Below are 16434 nucleotides of genomic sequence, written 5' to 3'. Positions count from 1 at the left end.
GAAAACTGGAACCGTGTGCCAGAAACATCAACCTTGTGGCTAGAATTTTCTGTAAAAATGGTGCATTGTAAAGATAAATGAAGAGAGAAAGTCTAAGAATTGATTTAGGAGAGAGAAATATGATCTATATTTATTGTGGGGTTATTTTATTTTGGTTCCATTAGATGGGTTGAAACCATTGAGGACTTTCCCATATGTATAATAGATGACATATTTAGAATTAAGTTTGATAATCTGATTTAGTTGTAATTTTATAATTAGTTACCATTTTTCAGAAAAAATACAAAAATAAACCTTGTGGTTTGAGCCAATTTCAAACATAAACTATATGGTTTAAAAATTCACAAACAGATACCTTGCGGTTGATTCTGTTACGCCATCTCCAACCATATAGAGTTACTACATCAACACTTCTATAATCGTCTACTCGATTTAAAACTCTAAAATGAATATTTTTGTTGATGATGAGGTGTAGGAAAAAGTAACGGGTAAAAGAGAGGTTGACGAGTGAGAAATGAGATGTAGTATAGTGATTGGGTAGGAATATTATTAAAAATTAAATTATAAAACAAATGAATATAAAAATAAAAATATCCCTTTGACTGAAAACCGTTTGTTAGTTTAGACTATCTTTGCTAACGGAATCAACCTTAATGTACCAATTTGTCAACTTTAAAGCACGTAGTTATTTTTGAAAATTACTCAAACCACATTGTTTATTTTTATACTTTTTTCCATTTTTTTGGGATAAAGTGCAAAAATACCCCTAACTTTTACAGCGAGAAGCAATTTTACCTCTACTGTCTAAAATAATGCAATTTTACCCCTAACGTTGTCAAATTGAGTCAATTTCAGACATTATTATAAAACACAGATATTTTGTTCCTTATTCTGGACTAATTGCATATCAATTTGTAATGCAAAAATATTTCATATTTCCCGTGATTTAATAATAGAATCAGAGATTAATATTTCGCTGAATGATTTTGATTTTTTTTACCCAACTCTTACAAAAAGCATTATATTTTTCTTAAAAAAATTTCGCCTAATCATATGTTTATGATGTGTTCCTAATGAGTGATAAAATGACTCACATATGAAATGTAGATGACAAGAGCTGCCATCATTAGGGATAAAATTGCACCATTTTAGACTGTTAGATGACCGACTATCTCTTATCTTGTTTGGTATTGCTGAGGATTTCTTTTCTATATGGATTTAAAAACTTGAATCAGAAGGGTTGCTTTCTCCCATGCATTACCCTCATGGTACTTGCTTCCCGACCCATTTACTTTATGCGGATGATATGCTGTTATTTGCTAAGGCCACAAAGCTTAATGTGCGAGCCATTAGAGCACTATTCCATACATATGGAAATTTCTGGGGTCAGAAGGTCAGCTGGGAGAAATCGGCGATTTACTATCAGGTAGTCTTGGAATCATACGGGCGACCTTGCCTATCACATACCTTGGAGTCCCGCTCTTTAAGAGTGCTCTAAAGTCTCGACATTTGATCGGTTTGGCGGATCGTTTTTTGAACACTTTTAGTCAATGGAAGGGAACAACACTCTCCTTCGCGTGCCGAATAACTCCAATTAAGGATTCTTTAACAAGGCCCTCATACACTCATTCATGATTTACAAATGGCCTGGTGCACTTGTAAAACGTCTGAATAGAGGGGTTCATAATTTTTTATGGACTGGCAGCCGTGATTCAAGGAAACTCCTCGTTGTTTTGGAAGAAAGAGGCCTTGGGGTAAAACATTTTAGGCTCTTTAACACTTCGTTGTTTTGGAAGTTCTGATGGGGTCTGATTAAGGACTCGAACTTAGTCATCTCCTTATTAAAAACACGATTCTTCTCAGCGGTGGGTATTCAAAGAGCGGTTATCGGAAGCTCGATGGTCTGGTCCTCATGTAAAGGCACTTATGGCACAATATGTATGCAGGTTCATTGGTGGATTAGAGCTTCATCGCGTCTGATTTTTTGGAATGACCACTGGATAAAGCCAACAGTGGCTCTGAGATTGGGTCTTCCGGTATCCCACAGCGGGTGTTGTGCAACAAAATGGAGGAATTCCTAAATGGGAATTGTTGGAAAAATCTTAAAGAAAGGCGGATGCATGATTACGCATCATTCGCAAAACCTTATGATTATTTTTGAAAGAAAAATTATAAGGCATAAAATTAAGCGAATAAACGAGTACTCAAAAAATTGCGAAAAGGGTCTGGCCACCCTAATGAAAACAAAACTAACTACGAAAAATTACAAGTATGAAGTCGGCAAGAGGCAAGGGTCACATACGAAAATAACCGGCATTAAAGCGACGAAGGATAAAACAACAATTGCACATATATGAAAAGCGGCGGCAAGGTCGCTCGGTTGATATATATACTGGCAGTTTGTTACATACAACAGTTCGGATATAAATAAAATTATATTACAGTTTCTTCTCCTTCGCCTCTATTGCCCCCTTCGCCTTCAGCGGCTCCTTCATCTTCTCCTGTGGGATGATCTGCTTCAAGCGAATCCCCAACAATCAAATCAGTAACCGCATCAGAGCGAGAAACATCTCGTTCAACGTGAGAAACATCTTGTGGTGCCCCTCCTTCTACGTTCTGATTTGGGATCTCACAGCTAATTGGAGAATCATGAAAACTCTACCAATCCAGGAGAAGTACCTCATCCATATCAGCATCCTCGGCCTCCAACTTGTCCCATTTCTCAGCTAAATCCTTTTTAGGAATGGGAACCTTGGGGCGATTAAGTACATGATCTGGATGTCCATGCTCATAAGCCGCATGAATCCGCTCTCCATACCAATAGATGCGAGCACCATCTTCAGCTGTGATCTCCTCGGCCCTCCTCTTTTGCATCTCCAAGGCTTCCTTGGACGAATTCAGATCATCAATGACTTTCTGAAGCTCATCGGACTTAGCCTGGAGGGATTTGAGAGCTTCCTCCTTCTCGCTCATAGCCTTCTGACAAGCACCTTCAAGGACCTTTACTTTGCCTTGGACATCATCAAAAAGCGACTTCTGAGTCGCCAATTCAGTACCAAGGCTTTCTAACTCTCTAGCTCGTTCAGCATCCCTGCAGAGAGCACCCTCCGCGAAATTGATAATCTGCATATAAGACGATACGCGAATAAAAAGAGCGAATAGAGACATGCGTTTGAAGGATAGAACATAAGTGGAAAGCAATATACCTCTATAGCTCGCTTCTCAATCCCCTCCATGGCAGTCGGAAGCGGCACCTGTTCGCGCACACGAGAAGCGGAGGGAAGTCGCCCAAGTGAATTGCATATGGAAGAAACAATGTCCCTACAGGAAAAGCTCACGGCTTTACCAAAGGTTCTGGTCCACCATCCGCTGATATCAGAAATCGGCTACGGATACACAAGGAGAAGGGTCAGGAGAACAGTGAAAACTGACAAGAGAAAATAAATAACGCAAGAAGAGCGAATAAATTATGATACCTCATGAAATGGGGGACCGCCCTTGGCTTTGGATGGAGTGGACGTAGATGTACCACCGACAGTCAAGGATACGGAGGTATTCTTCTTCCTAGGGCGAGAAGACTCCACATCCACATTACTCTTCCGCTTCCTATTTAAGGGAAGCTCCTTAGAAACAGAAGCGGGGCCCTGTGAAACGGAAGCAATTGGGGGGGAAGCCGCCTCAACAGAAGGAGTCGCCCCCACAGGAGAATTCGCCCCTGCAACAGAAGTTGTTCCCGCCATCCGCTTCTTCCTTCTCGCCAGGGCTTTCGCTTCCCGATCTGCAGCGAGTTGAGATAAAGGATCACCCCTGCAAAGGGTTAAAAGAAATCATCAACTTGGAAATAAGTTAATAGTACCTTGTACAAAAACGCGATAAGGGATATAGACAACACGATCTCCCTCGCGGTAGGCAATCGCTACTCGGCTTCTTAGCATATGGAATGCCTGATCATATGTCCATACAAAAGGAGGAGTGCTCTTCAAGAACTTTATAATATCGGATTCGTCCTTGCTGGGGTAACCAAAGTTCAAACTCTTTACATTGGGTCGGCCCCAGCAGCGAAGAAAGTTTGGATTCCCTTCATGGAACTTAATGAAGAAATAGGACTTATCCCACTCGCGGATTTTGTTCGACTTCTCATCAAAGCCGTAGTAACCGCTCTGTCGGATGAAAGTAAATACTCCCCCGAACTCTTGAAATGATGAAGCTTAGAGAAAATCTTGAGCGAGAGGGGAACCTCCAGACAATCCGCCAAAAATTTATCCAAGGTTAAGTCGGCCCATTCGTTGGGATGCAGTTGTCCGGGTGCGATTCCATAACCACCAAGGATGGAAGCAATCTCATCCACCAGCGGATACGTGAAACCGCAGATAATCTGGGCGACAAAAATGGTGAAATACCCCTTTGGGTAGTCGCCCGGCCCTCTATTCTCCCCGGGAATGATGGTTTCCAGACCTTGGAGCCAAGGATACTGCTCCCGCAAGTCATCAATCGTCTCGCGGCAAACTAGGCTTCCCAACCTGTCCCTTTTTGGTAATAAACGGGGAGTTGGGACAGGTGGTGGAATCAACTTCTTAGGGTCAAAACCTAGACCCTCATCAGTTGTATTCGCCAGATGGAGGAAATCGGCGGGATGGGAATCAGACCAAGGAGAGCTGGTTGAAACTTCATCAATCATCTCATCAACCTCATGAGACACCTCGCGAATGTAATTTTCATCGAACGGTGCGAAATCGAGGTCAGGGTTCGACATATTAATGAAGAAAGACGAGCAGAAATAAGAAAAGGGTCGAACGAGTTACAAGTTGCGAAAAGGAACACTTACATGTGAAAGAGAATACAGAGAAGAACGAACGCTAAAGGGTTGACGCCGGAGAAGAAATGACGGAGAACGAAAGAACCACTTTCGAATTTTGAATATCCAGACGAAGACAAAGAGTCCCCTATAATATATGAAAAGACCCTAAAGGGCTCTTGCCAAACTAAGGGAGAGGCATGTGATGATCCGTGAAACCAAACCGGGCCGAATCATAAACACGGGCCCAACCTATACTTAGGCCCATGGTTCAAGATCAAACGAGCTCCGAATAAAGGAAGCGGGTAAAACGAGTAACCGCCCCGAAATCCTAAACGGAGCATTAAACCTCCCACTCAAAACAAACGAGACCACGTTTGTAGCCACGTAAGGGACGTGGCCTGGAAAGAGTAACCGCCCCCGGCGGTTAACTAGGAACACTTATAAAAAGGACATAGAAGCAAATGGGGAGGTACGTACACATATTTTCCCCACAATACCAGTATCAATTTACCAACCTTCCCATAAAACTGACTTGATCGTCGGAGAGTTTTCCCGGAGATCTTGTCTCCGGTTCTGTTTTGCAGGTAAGCGCGGCGAAGATCATCAAACCGAATCTAGCAAGTTATCAAATATGAATGAAATTGTTATTAAACTAAAAAAGAATAAAATATTAACACACCTATATCTAATCTACCAATGAGTTACTACTGTTTAAAGGTAGCAGTTCCGCTGCTGTCTAGAAATGTGTCTTGGGCATCCAGTCTCTCTCTTATATAGAATCCGACCAAGTGTCTCTCTTATATAGAATCTGACCAAGTGTACCAAAATATATATATTGGGTTATTATGGATTGTGTTTTTTTATCTGAAAATAAATTCATAATTAGAAATAGCATATCTGATGAAAATATAAAGGGTAAATAATTTATTAATCCACGTATTTTTACCTAACATATTGTTTAGTCCCATATTTTGAAAAACAAATCATAAGGTCATATCTTTTATCAATATTAACCATTTGGTCATTCTGTCTTGTTTTTTTAGATTTTTAACCGTATATATATTAGCTCTCATGGCAGCCGTAGTAGATACAAGATGACCATGTTGCTTTGTTATTTTTAGTCTGTCTGTTTATATCAAATATAACGGTTAAAAATCTAAAAAAAATGGACAAAATGACCAAAGAGTTAATATTGGCAAAAAATAGGGATCTGTTTTTCAAAATAGAGGGACTAAACAGTGTGTTAGGTAAAAAGGACGGGACTAATAAACCCAAACATAAATATATTAAAAATATCATATTTTTTAGTGAAAGCTGGGAGTAGAAAAACAAGGTTATGAATATTTCAATTAGGCTAACATGCTCAAAAACCTTTAAAACATTGGAACCCTAATATTATTTAAAAAATAAAATAAAACAAATTCACAAGATAAAACAACCCCAAAAACATCATAAGAAGTGGGAATCTTTATTTCATAGGGTAATAATAAAAGATGAAACACATAGGTAATGCAAGATTACATAGATGATTGTTGAATTGATCAACAATAACACTGACAGTAAGGCTGTGGGACAGGCTTGCAAAATCCACCTCTTGTGCATTCAGAACAATAGGTTATACAATCCGAATGATCTGAGCAACTTGGTCCATGGCTGTTGCAGCACACAGAAGTGGGGACTATTTCACCCATCACAACCTTTGGACTCAAAACCATCATAATTGATATTAGAATAAATATTCCAAACACCTTCATTTTTCACTGTTAATTATACTTAAATGTCTATATGGATATCAATTTCTTTTCTACTACCTTCTTTTTATACTACTATAGTTATTTAGAAAAGGAAACTAAATCATTATGTTGCTAGAAAAGAAACAAAATCCGTTTGTTACTTAAGTGCTATATATATTCTATTTTATATGATCTTCTTACCATTACTGCTAAAATATGAAAAATATGTCAATATTTTGTTATTATTCGGTGCATATTTCACAACGTTGATATTAGTTAGTATTTGTGTTTTTCAATGGACATTTCAAATCAACATTGATATTCATGAACTTTAATAAGAAAAAACTAAATTTCCACATTAATATCAATGTATATATTTACCGGCCAAACAAGCTACCGATTAAATGACTTGATTTCCAAGAGGATGGTAAATCAATTCAGCTATATTTATGTAGTTGAGTGACTATTACATAAATTCTTCACGGAGTTTCAAAAAAAAGGTAAAGTAGTATATTATATAAAATGGTGCGAGTTCTAATATAAACTTGAACATTCCAATTAATAAATTTTTGAGTGAAGTTAAAGTCTTCAATTATATTTTTCAAATCTTTATAATATTGTTTTAACAATAATTTAATAAAAAGCATGAGTCTATTTTCTTAATGGATAAAACTAAATTTAGTGCTTACGATTTAAGAAAATGTAAGATTTAGCTTTAACGTATTAAATGGGGCAAACTTAACCTTAAATTTTCCAAGTACGATCAAATTTAGTCATACATTATCAAAAAAATAGAAAAGTGGTTTGATTCATTTTTAACTGCCACTTCAAACCCTCCAAATATTAATTATGTCTAAAATATTTCATGTATTACTGACCAAATTATAAAGATTTTTTTAAAATGATAAAAACTAAATATGCTATATAAAAGTAAATCACCAGTTTTTTTTGTCATATGTCTAAAACATTTAGGGCTCCTTTGGTTCATACAATAGGGAGGGAATAGAATAGATATTCCTTAAGCATTCATATTCCAACATTTTGTTCAACTTTTGTATGCGGAATAACTATTAAGGAATATGGATTCTTTGATTTAACCTAGTAATAGACTATTTCTAAATCAATATCATTATTTATTTCCAAAATTACCATCTAACCAATTTCTTTTTGCAAATCCATAATTTATATCCTAAAAAATATGAAAAAATGGAAAAAACGTTATAAGTGCAAAAAATATGAAAACACACAAAATATGAAAAACACAAACGTTAAAAAATAAAAAACACAACATAAAAAAACGCGAAAAACATGAACAAACGCAAAAAAAAAACACAAAAACGTGAAAAACGCGATAAACATGAAAATGAAGAACACTAAAAAACGAAAAGGTGAGAAAACGAAAAAAAACGACAACGTGAAAAAACGTTAATAACAAGAAAATGTGAGCAATCGCGAAAAAAACCAACACCCAAAAAACGCAAAAATATGAAAAACGCAAAAACCTGAATATCACGAAAAAATACAAAAAATGTAAAAAACGCACAAAACATAACGCAAAAAATCGAAAAACATGAAAAAACGAAAACATACGAAAAAATTACAGAAACTTGAAAAAACGCGAAAACGTGAGAACGTGAAAACGTGAAAAAACATTAAAAACACGATAAACATGAAAATACGAACAACGTAAAAAACATGATAAGGTGAGAAAACACAAAACACGAAGAAGGGAAAAACCCGAAAAACAAATTGCAAAAAAACACAATAACGTGAATAACACGAAAACATGACAAAACATGGAAAATACGAATATATGAACAAACGTTATAAACGTATTTTTTCATATTTTTGTGTTTTTAATGTTTTCGTGTTTTTCTATTTTTGCACGTTTTTGTGTTTTTCGACTTTTTTCACATTTTTCTGTTTTTAACATTTTTTTACTTATTGTGATTTTTGGATTTTTCCACTTTTTGTGTTTTATTGTTTTCGTGTTTATGACAATTTTCATATTTCTTTTGTGTTTTTCAGGTTTACTGTTTTCCATATTTTTTCCACCAAACCTGACCCTCATTTTTCTATACATTCTAACCAGAGTTGCATAATTGCACTCTCCCTTGCCCCATTTGATCATTCCCTTAAAATTTTGCTTATTTTTCTAATCGCATTATAAGATGCTGACACCGCCACTATTCCACCTCTCTTCACCATTATTTCGAGTATCGTTACTGTCTCTTTCGGCATCACATTCATTGCTTCATTCAACATCTCCACCACTCTTCCCTCCACTAGTCTCGCCACTGTTTCTCTGTCTCCTGTCAAATTTAAAATCCCCATCAAATCCTCCTTTTCTTGAACACATGTTACGTGACTTTGGATCAATCCCTTTATGACACGTATTTTCCTCCCGAGCCGTTTCCGATATGAGTGGTCACCACATAAGCTGAATATGGTGGCTGCTGCTTTAGCCTTTGCCTCGCACGTGACACCCGAGTGTAACACCTCGATAACGCCTTTTAAAGCAAAGTTTGTTACAGCATTACCTGTAGATTCGGAATATCTACACCTATATCCGAGCGTAGGTAGCATACTAGTAAAGGTATTATTTCATCTCCTGTTATCCGGGTTTGTTTTGGCTAGCACGCGAAGCTCATAAATGATGTCATTGGCTATCTTTTTTTTTTTAAGTAAAGGCAGAGAGCAACAAGGTTGAGAGGCAAAACTCATCCCAGCTAGGTTGGCACCAGCCCCTACCCACAACCCCCAAACACCTAAATTTTATTAAATGAAATGAAAAGAATTACAAAAATAAAGAATGAAAAAATGAAAAATTGGACTACAGGTCCAAAACCAAACTTAACAATATCGCCTATATGAAGTTCTATTGAAATCATTCAAAATATATTCTGAACAAAACGGTGAATAGTTGTCCCACCACTGTTCCCCGTATCTTTAGCCCCTTTACATGCAAGACAGTCAGCAACTGAGTTACCCTATGTTATGGGCCCGCGCATAGGATCTCGTCACAGGTCTTTTCACCGGGAAATTCCCTCGGTTTCCCTTGTTGCTCCTGTTCTTCGTAGAACCTATTTTAAAAACGCAGTAGCGATTTGTAAGAGATCGCTTAACTCCCTGTATTGGTTTTTGATTTAAAATTCTCCATCCTTTATTCCATAAAATTCCCCCTATTTTAAGAGAGAGAAAGAATCCTAACAGCACTAGGTATCTTTCCTCAAATAGGATTCTACCACTTAATAATTTGAAGTCCTAACAAAATACTACCAGCTAATAATACGACCTACATCAACTATAATAACATTAAAAAACCTATCCTACAGCAAATGGAACTCCCAAAATAATAAAACTCCTAAATATTAAAGACTCTTAAGTAATAAAAACCCTAAAGAATATAACATAAAACCAACTATTACAACATTTCTTCCCTCTTCGAATAGAGCTTGTCCGCAAGCTCGAATTTATGAAGGAATTCATATTTGTCATCCTCCTTCATCCTCCAATTCGTCCATCAAAAGGCAGAAGAGTTTCTTACATTTATGTCTTGGTGAGTAAAGTTCATCGCAATTAAAACACAGCCCTCCGGTCTGTCATTTCAGTTTGGGACAACCTTTTGATTGGAGGCAGAGTGTTGTTACTCATGTTTGATGTTGTTAAGGTGTTACTCGCACAAGTCTTTTGATCATTGATGTCGGTTTGAATCGAGGGTGACTTGAGCCCCTTTGGGACTACCAATGAAGAATTGGCCTGCCCCATGCTTAATCCTTGGTTGATTAACAACTTTCCCTCAAAAGCTCTGGCGAAATTCATGGTAGTAACCAGATTTGAAGGATTTTGCATCTCCACATCCATTGTTAAGGTTTCAGATAACCCAGTAGTAAAGAAGTCGACTTGTTGCTCATCCCTCACGGACACAGCCCTCGCCAGAAGGGTTTGAAATTGTTCTTGGTACTGTTCCACCGTTCCGGTTTGTCGAATGTTAGTTAATTCACCCAATGGATTGCTGCTCAATGGTGGTCCAAAACGCAGCAAACAATAGGACTTGAACTGGACTCCTCTTGTTCGAGTCGGTGGTACCATAATTGTGCTTCTCGTGTCATGTGAAAGGCAGCTAACCCTACCATCTCTCTTTCGTCTGTATTTTGATTGCTGAAAAATTGCTCACAGCGGTACAACCAGCCTAAAGGATCCTCCTTTCCATTGTAAGAGGGAAACTGATGTCGGGTATATTTTGGAATGGTGTTTGAATTACGGTGTTGGCCATCGTAATGACCTGTTGTCTTTGATTCATTGGATTCCTTTCATGCCTTCTTTTAACTCTCGCAACTGGTGACTGAATTTTTTGTCAGATTCGGTTAGCCGGCAATCCATATCCGGAACCTTTGTCGTCCACTACTCAAAATCACCCATGACGATAGGCTCTCATACCAATTTGTTATGGGCCCGCGAATAGGATATCGTCACATATCTTTTCACCCGGAAATTCCCCATATTTATAGATTACTTGCTCTGTAATGTCTTTACACAACGACCTTACATCTCCGTCATCTCAAATTTACAAGCACAAAAAACCCATTGACTATTAGTTATTTAACGACACATCCTCTACATGATTATGAAGTTCCATTGTTAAGATTAATCCAACCTTCTCAATAGGTACTCAACTTGAACTTCTTTGGTCCATGGCACGATCCAGTCTCCATACAGCTTGGCAACCAAGCTTGGATCTATTTTGTATGCTCGTTCATCTTCATGTCCGTCATGAATTACAGTAATCTGTTGCCCAAAAGTTAAGGTTTTTACCTCCACTCTCTTTACGATTGCCTCTTCTACTTTGCTGTATGTCAGCAATTCCATTAGTTTACCACAGTCCAGCAACTTTCACAACTTCCATTAAAGGCAATTTGGTCTCGGGGTGTGCTGCTATTTCCTGTGCCTGTGCCCGAGAAGGAAAGAAATGAATGATGTCAAACCAAATGCAGTCAAGTCAGTCCTAAAGGAAAAGCAACAAATATCCTATCTAGTATTTGGAAAACTTGGGTTGGCACTATGTTTAAGAAACCAAATAAAAGAAGATAACCTCAAACAAAATTAGTGCATTAGGCACTAGATTTGATACTTTATCAGTAAGGTGTGGGGGTAGACAACAAGCTGTATACTGAAAGAATATCCTTCAATAACAAATCAACTTAATTTCCTATAACTTTATATTATACTTATAGGATTAAACACTATCTAGACTTGTTGCAGTATGTATAGCCATGCTACCGGTGAGTGCCATATAAGCGGCCCCAAATCATTTCGAACTGACCTGTTATGAACTCACAAAAACAACAGGTATATTTATATTTGACAAATGAGGGTCTTAAAAAAAATTCTAATAATATGAAAATGCCTTTATCCTCTTGGTATTTCTTCATTTTTAAAGTTGTACTAGTACATTAACATTAAAGCTTTATTGTCATTTATCTACAATCAAATATCAATTACCAAAATCCAGCAATCTTAAGCATGAGTTATTCATACCACTGAATATCAAAAAAGTTGTACTAGTACATTAACTAATACACTTGTTATTTTCTTCATTTTTAAAGTTGTACTAATTATGGCCTATCCATTTGCTGCATCCTAGCTCAATATTCTTATCTCGACTATTCCTCTCTAGTAAAAATGGGTTAAGTTGCTTATTCTAATGGGGTTATCAATGGAAAAGGACATTCATCTCGTAGATGATACATAAAAAATTTCTGGTATATGAAGACGAAATTGAAGACCGCTTAATATTGTTTTGTTGGTATCAATTTCAACCCACTTAACACATAATTAAAATATCATTATCACATCTAATAAACGAATTCTAACAGAAAAAAATAACGATTAACCCAATTTAAACCCACTTATCATACAATTAAAATATCACTATTAGTTAATTGTATAGCTCAACCCTCAAGTTGACAAATTTTGAGGAATTTGCCTAAATACAATAAAACCGACTTAGAATCAACAACCAAAGTACTATAGCCAGGAAAACAAGCACGACCATGAGGTGCACATCAAGGTTCAGTTGTCTTACCTTACAATAATGTATACCTGAATTAAAACCAACTTAGAATCAACAACCAAAGTACCATAGCCAGGAAAACAAGCACGACCATGAGGTGCACATCAAGGTTCAGCTGTCTTACCTTACAATAATGCACTACTTAGAGAAAAATCAACAACAATATGTACTACTTTCCAATATGATACTACCTCCGTTTCATATTACACGTCTTTCTACAGACTTTTTTTTTGTTTTATTATACATATCATTTTATATAAATAGTGGAGTCAATAACTAAGGGGCCACAATGTGTTTTTTCTAATATCCTTAATTTCTATACAGCTCTCTAAAACGACATCTAATATGAAACGGAGGAAGTAGTTTTTCAAAACCAAACCTTAAAAGCATGGGATAAATATAGTTTAGCCCATGAATAGGATCACTGTAAGCTATGCTGAATTTGTAGTTCAGTTCAATAACGAACCTTTCCTCATGATCCTACCAGATTCATCTTATCTTCAACAAAGTCTTTTAAAACCAAACCTTAAAAGCATAGAAAGAATATAGTTTATCCCATAAATAGGATCATTGCAACCTATGTTGAATTTGCAGTTCAGTTCAACAAGGAACCATTCATCACTAGCCTATCGATCCTATCATATTCATCTTATCTTAAACAAGCAATGTTAACAATATGACTCCTGATTTGCACATTTGAACAAGGAATTAGTAATTTAAACCTCAACTTACTTATGTGTTATTATCATCTTCATGATAGTTTTCGCCGGCAACATTCTGCAATAAGTGATAAAATATGTTTTTTTGTTCTTCTTAGTGCGTGGAAGATCTGCTGATGCACTCACGTCTTGACATGAATCTTCTTCCCGTTTCTTCACCATCGTTTTTTCTGCACAAAATTAATTAAGTTAAAATAATTGATTCCATCGGGTTTGATTTAAATAAAAAAAAACTAAAACCTTCATTTCTTTACGCTATCATTTAAAGGAAACAAAAGTAACTAAACTAAACATTTGTATCTGAAGCAAACTAGCAAAGTATCCACAAAAATTTCTCATAATACTGTCATGTTTTTTTATTCTAGGTACAAAAGTCCGATAAAATCCATTTTAAATCAAGTGAAATATTGAAGGATAAATAAAACAATCAAACAACTTGGAACACACAATATCAATATTCACATAATGTGAAGAAAGGAGAAGAAAATTAAAATAGGTAAGTATCATAATTATCAAGTTATTGATAAAAAATAATCTTTGCAGATGTTGTGCTTATTATTACCTATTGTATCAAGAAGGTCTGAATCTTGGAACTTTGTTTCTTATGTCACATGAAAGTATGGCATTGAAACAACAATTTAGATCCACCAAAAAATAGAACAATTGAAAATATTAATATAGTTGAACATTAACCATGCATGTAGTTCAAAACACTGAAGACATTTATCATAATATAAAAAAAACACTGAGTGATTAAAATATCAGTGACCAACACAAAAACTCAGTGATAAAAAACCATACAGTGAAGGGATAGAAGCACATATGAGTAATTAAAGTAATGGAAACTATTTAAAATATTTAAAATTCAGATCATCAGCAGCACTCAGTGACAACTAAGCTAACTCGAGTTACATCCGAAGACAACAAAGATTTAAAAGTTGAAAACTGATAACGTGAGTTAGAATCAAATACCTTGATGATTTGAAGACAATAGATCTTAGATTAGATCCAGAAGTACCAAATCAGATGATGGAAATTATCAGATCTTGTTTTTATTCTTTAGGACGAAATCAGATGATGGCCTTTGTTCCCGTTAGAGAGGAGGAACTGGGAAGAATCTGATTAGATCTTAGATTAGAGCCAGGAGGATGAAATCAGATGATGACCTTTGTTGCCGAGAGAGAGATAACGAAAGGTAACTTGGGGAGGAACTGGGAAGAATTTGGTTTAGGGTTTTTACTTTGACAAGCTACTCAAACAGATTAAGCAAAACAGAGGAGATCAACAGCAGCGTTGATGAGAAAGAGTGAAGAGAAGTTTAAAGTAGGGTTAGATAGTGTTTCAGCTTTTCTTCTTATTCTTTATTCTTGAGTAATTGATTCAATTGAAAAAAATATATATTCAAATTTATTCTTTTGGCAAATATGAAAATAATATTGTGCTTGTAAGGGCAAAAATGAGACTAAGAGTATAAGCTTACAACAACAATGAATATTTTATTTTTTATTTTGATAAAACAGCAACTACAAAAGGTTGGTATAATGGTTTATTTTAGTATTCCCTTACTAGTTAAATTTGTTGAATTTAATTACATCCATGACTACAAATTTTAAGTTTATATCTGCAAAAAATAATTCATCCAAACAACGACAAAAAATTGATTTTTGTAAAACTTTTCTTGCTCGGTCAATTCATAAATTTAATTATATTAATGACTTTTAAATTAAACTATAATGCACAAAATAAATATTTATATAAATATTAATTTTTTTAATTAAAGATGAGGTGGGGGACCGGGAGGTAGGACATCCCAACGAGGTTGGCACCACCTACAGATCCAGCACCCCGACCCAAATATTATTAAAAATAAGAGAAAATTAATACAAATATAAGCATAGAGATTAAGTGAACCGAAAGGAAGCTCGGTTAAAATTATCCCAATAAGATCATGGCAAAAGTGGGGAGAGCAGTCCAACCATTGCGGTGGCGTGCTTAACTGTCCGTTGTTGCATGATAAGATGAACATATAGAAATTGATTGTCATTTTGTGAGAGAGTACTTATAAGTACAACTTATGGGTCGTCTGCAAATCAATTAGCTGATCTATTGACCAAATCATTAACAGTGTTTGTGATGTCAACATCTTTAGACAAGATGACGTCTTTCATATGTATAGGCTGGTAAATGAAAATCGTGGTGAAAAGAGCTGAAACAACATCAAATTTTCTTACAACTGTTACAAAAAGTGCACATGTATAGGCTGGTAAAAATCACGGGAAATTTTGAAAGTCTTTTATGAAGATGGTTTGTTTTGTGGCATATCATAATGGGACACTGTATACGAAAACAGTGTGATCCATAATTCTAGTTAATGAAAAATAATAGATTAATTGTTCTTTCCAACGAAGCTTGATAAGTTTTCAATTCTCATTCTATGATATTCACTTTTATGGCAACTAAACTAGTAGACCGTTGTCTGAAATCAAGAGGTTACTATAGTAAAGAAAAATGAATTATCCCAATTTTTGCTCTTCACCGTTTCTCATAACTTTGTACAGCTTTAATCCGTTTTTTTTAATAATATCGGCCTTGGTACGGGAGTTCTGCAGGGGGTACCGACCTAGTTGGGATGTCTTGCGCTCCAACCTGCCATTCGCCTGCCTTCATTCAAAAAATTTAATAGATAAAAGAAAAAGTATTATGGGAGAGTAATAGAATAAAAAGTGAGATGATATTAACTAGAAATAGTAGGGGTCTCTAATAGAATGTAGTCATACACGAGTCATTGGAAAGGAGATGCATTGTTTGCTTGTGTCAAGAATATGGTATTATTAATCCTTGAAACTAGTTTAGCTCCTACTTCAACATTTAGTAGCCTGTATTTCCCATGAATTCCATGTCGAGCTATTGTATTGTCCTTTCCAAATTTCCAATTGTCAATACTAGAGAAGAATTTGAATCTTGGTCATTTATCCGAACCTTCAAGGAAAAATTATAATCAATACATTTAGACTTCAAGAATGTGATTAAATTAAAATTTGGTATACTTGTTGAAATTGAGGGACTAAAATTGCTATTTAATAAGGATTGGAATTGTAACTTGTTTGTTTT

At 35.8% G+C, this 16434-nt stretch overlaps 1 long non-coding RNA gene across 1 annotated transcript; it reads right to left on the bottom strand.

The window, feature by feature from the left end:
• Positions 1-9698: 9698 nt before the first annotated feature.
• Positions 9699-14677, bottom strand: LOC136222056 (uncharacterized). The gene is made up of 3 exons (XR_010685482.1): positions 14296-14677; positions 13337-13493; positions 9699-11479 (listed from the first exon to the last, which is right to left on the bottom strand). It is a non-coding gene; the product is annotated as an uncharacterized lncRNA (long non-coding RNA).
• Between the last annotated feature and the right edge of the window lie 1757 nt (positions 14678-16434).

Source organism: Euphorbia lathyris, chromosome 3 (assembly GCF_963576675.1).
Source record: "Euphorbia lathyris chromosome 3, ddEupLath1.1, whole genome shotgun sequence".
Lineage (NCBI taxonomy): Eukaryota > Viridiplantae > Streptophyta > Magnoliopsida > Malpighiales > Euphorbiaceae > Euphorbia > Euphorbia lathyris.
Note: the sequence above shows the minus strand (reverse complement) of the source record. Positions and strands in the feature narration are given on the sequence as shown.